This window comes from Callospermophilus lateralis, chromosome 10, assembly GCF_048772815.1.
Source record: "Callospermophilus lateralis isolate mCalLat2 chromosome 10, mCalLat2.hap1, whole genome shotgun sequence".
Taxonomy (NCBI): domain Eukaryota; kingdom Metazoa; phylum Chordata; class Mammalia; order Rodentia; family Sciuridae; genus Callospermophilus; species Callospermophilus lateralis.
Window position 1 is genome coordinate 22,844,892 of NC_135314.1, and position 4,420 is coordinate 22,849,311.

The window sequence follows — 4,420 nt, forward strand, 5'->3', positions numbered from 1 at the left end:
CGACATAATTTTATATTTAGAAGATCCAAAAAACTTCACCAGAAAGCATCTAGAATTAATAAATGAATTCAGCAAAGTATCAGGATATAAAATCAAAATTCATAAATCAAACACATTTCTATATATCAGTGATGAACTCTCAGAAAGACAAATTAGAAAAACTACCCCATTCACAAATAGCCTCAAAAAAAAAAAAAAAACACAAAAAACTTGAGAGTCAATCAAAAAAAGTAGTGAAAGACCTATACAATGAAGACTATAGAATACTAAAGAAAGACATTGAAGAAGAACTTAAGAGAAGGAAAGATCTAGGTTGGTTCCACATATTAGTAATTATGAATTGTGCTGCTATAAACATCATGGCATTTGCAGGAAAATGGATGGAATTAGAGAAGATAATACTAAGTGAAGTTAGCCAATCCCAAACAACCAAATGCTGAATATTTTCTTTGATATAAGGAGGCTGATTCATAGTGGGATAGGGAGCAGGAGCATGAGAGGAATAGAGGAACTCTAGATAGGGTAGAGGGATTGGAGGGGAAGGGAGGGGACATGGGATAATTAATGATGGTGGAATGTGATGATCATTATTAACCAAAGTACAGGTATGAAGAAACAAATTGGTGTGAATATACTGTATTGTGTGTACAACCAGAGATATGAAAAATTGTGCTCTATATGCGTAATAAGAATTTTAATGCATTCTGCTGTCATGTGAAAAAAAAAAAGAATTCTGGTTTCCCTTTTTTAAATGTACTCATGCTAAGTCATATTCTATTTTTTTCTGTAATAATTATGCTTATTTAGGATACATCATATTTTTTACAGTAGTATTTGTTTATAGTTCTGCTGATCATGATTTTTTTCTTACTTTTATTTATAGTGAGTTGTTTCAGACTTCCTTGTATTTAAAATTAAAGTTTATTTATTTAACTTCACTTGTGGTAACATTTGAGCTTTTGTTGTGAGTGTGTCTTAAAAAGTGGTGTTCTTTTTACTACTTTCAGATGATCCAGGAGATTTGTGTGTATACACATAAAAATAGATACTTGAGTGGCATCATTTATGAAAGTATGCAAATTTGAAATTAATGTCCGGTTTATGGTAAGCCAAAGTTAATGAATGACATAAGGCCTATTGTTCTTATTTTTGTTATAGATTTTTGTTTGTTTGTTTGTAAATTTTAGTCCAGTTTGAGGGAAAGATGTTTATTAATCTTCTGTAGTTGCTAGTGGGTGGGATTTTCTAGCCAATTTTTCCTTCATAACATTTAGTCCTGGTTTTATCCAGTATTGATTTCAGCCTCCCATTTTGGAAAACCTAAGATGTCATTGCACACAGAGCTGAAACAAGCCTCTTCATTTTGAATATATTTATAGTAGTTAAAGTTTCATTTTCTGCTTATCATTTTGGTTTTCAAGTTTCTTTTCCATGTTAGTCCCTGAATAATGTATTTCTTTACTTTTACAATTTCTTATGCAATAGATATAGTCAGTGTTCATTATTTGCAGTAGCTAGGTGTTATAGAAGTTACCTTAAACACTGAATTTGGAATTATAAACCATTGCTTCTAGGTTAAGTAAATAATCAGGTTGTTACAATGTTCTAGTCAGCTCTAGAAATCTTCTTGTGAAGATTTTTTTTTTTCTTTTTGGAGGGGTAGGGTGTTGTCTTCTATACATGGGATCATGTCATCAGCAAACAGAGATAATTTGACTTCTTTTCCTATTTGTATCCCTTTAATTTCCTTTACTTGCTTGATTGCTCTGGCTAGAGTTTCAAGAATTTTATTGAATAGGAGTGGTAAAAGTGGTGTCTCTGACTCTTTTCTGACTTTGGAGGAAATGTTTGCAGTTTTTCTCTGTACAGTATGATATTGGCCCTGGATTTGGTGTATGTAGCCTTTACAGTGTTGAAGTAACTTCTTTCTATGCCTAATTTCTCCAGCATTTTAACATGAAGCTAGGTTTTCTTCAAGGCTTTTTCTACATCTACTGAGATGATAATGTGATTCTTAATATAAATTCTACTTATGTGGTGAATTATATTTATTGATTTGCATATATGTTGAACCTACCTTGTCTCCCTTGAATGAAACATAACTGATCACTGTGGGTTTCATACCATGGATTAAAAAAAAATTTTGTTTACATCTATATTCATAAGATATATTGGTGTATAGTATTGTTTCCCACATGGGTTTTTGTCTGGTTTTGATATCAGGGTAATGTGGGCTTCATAGAATGAATTTGGCTGTGTTCTGTCCTTTTTTATTTTATGGGATAATCATCACAGCTTTTTTTTTTTTTTTCTTTGAGACAAGTTTTCAACTAAGTTGCTTGTGACCACATTAAATTGCTGAGGCTGGCCTTGAACTTTTGATCCTCCTGTCTCAGCTTCCCAAACTGATGGGACTACAGGTGTATTCCACCACACCTGGGGATGATAATTCTTATTTAAAGATCTGGCAAAATTCAGCTGAGGATCCATCTGTCCCTGGGCTTTTCTTTGTTGCAAGGTTTTTAATTGCTATTTTTTCCCTTTGCTTGATATTGATCTGTTTAGTTTTCTATTTCCCATGGTTCAGTTTGGGTATGTCAAATTTGTCTAGAAATTTGTCAATAATGTCTACATTTTTCAGGTTATTGTAATATAAACTTACAAAACATTATTAATGATAATCTGTATTTAAGAAGTGTCTGTAGTGATATCTCCTAATTCATCTCTTATTTTGTTGATTTAGATTTTCTCTCTTTTAGTTAGTTTACCTAACGGTTTATCAATCTTGTTTATCTTTTCAGATAAACAATTCTTTGTTGCATTGATTCTGTGTATACTTTTAATTGCAATTTCATTAATTTTATTTCTGATCCTAATTATTTTCTGTCTTCTACTGATTTGGGAAATAATTTAGATTACGTTTATATCATTTAAAAATTGTCTTAGTTTCATTTTTATTTGAAAATTGTGGTAAAATTATATTCTGAAGAATACAGAATCATAAGTCAAAGCATTGCATTCATTTCAACATACAAGTAATTAAAATTTGTTTACATAAATGACAATTTTGCAAATTAATTTGATAAATTGCCAACTTTTGTAAAATAATAATTTGCATAATATTCATACACACTTGATTTCTAGAGTGGGTGGCTGCTTCTCTGACATTTTATTTTTTATCTTATTTTATATTTTTATATTTGTACAAAAATATAAAATAAAATAAATTTTATATTTTTATACAAATTTACATGCCAGTATTTCATAGGGGCCATGCTAATCTTCTCTGCATTGTTCCAAATTTAGTACATGAACTGCCAAAGTGAGCACTTCCCTGTGATTCTAATCAATTGTGTATTTTGTGTAGAAATATTACTGGTCTTTGTGACTTACTTAATTCCAAAATTATTCTATTCATTATTCTCATTTTTTAAGTAAATTATTAGTAGTGTCTTGTAGTAAAATGCAACAATCTCAAATCTACATATCAACTTCTTAAGCTTATGGTTTGGTTTTTGTTTTAAGCTTAGGGTATTTCTTTCTTGACTAGTTTTTGAAATTAAGTGACTTTTAGGTAGGGACACTACTAACATAATTATGATTTTATGGATACATTGCGATTTTACCCAATCTATCTGTAACTTGAAACATTGCCACTTATATATTGGCTGAAAGTACTACAGTTGAAATGTTGTTTTAAATAGAAAATGTTTATTCAGACTATACATTATGTACAAAGCATGATGATTTTAGCTGAAACTTTCTTACCATTTATTCTCCTTCCAGTTAAATATCTTTTATTATAAATTATATTTAAAATAAAATAGCTTTACAGAATTAATGTAATATCTTCAATGAAATGTTTTTTTTGTCTTGTCATATCAATTATGCTATGGTGCAAATTTTCTGTCCTCAACTACCCTAAAACTCCCTCATGGTTTTACAGTCTCTCCCAGTGTTATAAAAAATATAGGCTCGGTTAACTTTTTATAGCATTGTTGATCATATTAGCAAGTACAGATGAATCTTGCTGTCCACAACATTGTACAGTCATATAGATAAATTGTTATAGGGAACATGGAGGTCAGATAATTGATACCATGTTTTCCAGAAAGCATTTGATGTCACCTTACCCTTAATCATTTTGATTTTGCATGGAAACTTTAGAGGTTTGAAGGAATCTGTTCTAGAGGTAAGGAAGTTAACTGTGTTTTAAGAAGAGGTGCATCACTGTTGAATTAACCTGATACTGAATTGTATCAAGATGTAGCCAGTGGGAGAAGAAATAAATATATTACATTTTCTATTCACACATGTGACAACTAAGGAAATAAAACATGTTGATTTTGAAGTTTTATTCAATAAAAAGTAGTAATATCAACAGACCCTAAAATACTACAAATGCCTACTGATAATTTCC

General features: G+C 30.4%; 1 non-coding gene across 1 annotated transcript; it reads right to left on the reverse strand.

Moving 5' to 3' along the window:
* Nucleotides 1–3,222: 3,222 nt before the first annotated feature.
* Nucleotides 3,223–3,330, reverse strand: LOC143409115 (U6 spliceosomal RNA). The gene has a single exon (XR_013092619.2). It is a non-coding gene; the product is annotated as a U6 spliceosomal RNA (small nuclear RNA).
* Between the last annotated feature and the right edge of the window lie 1,090 nt (nt 3,331–4,420).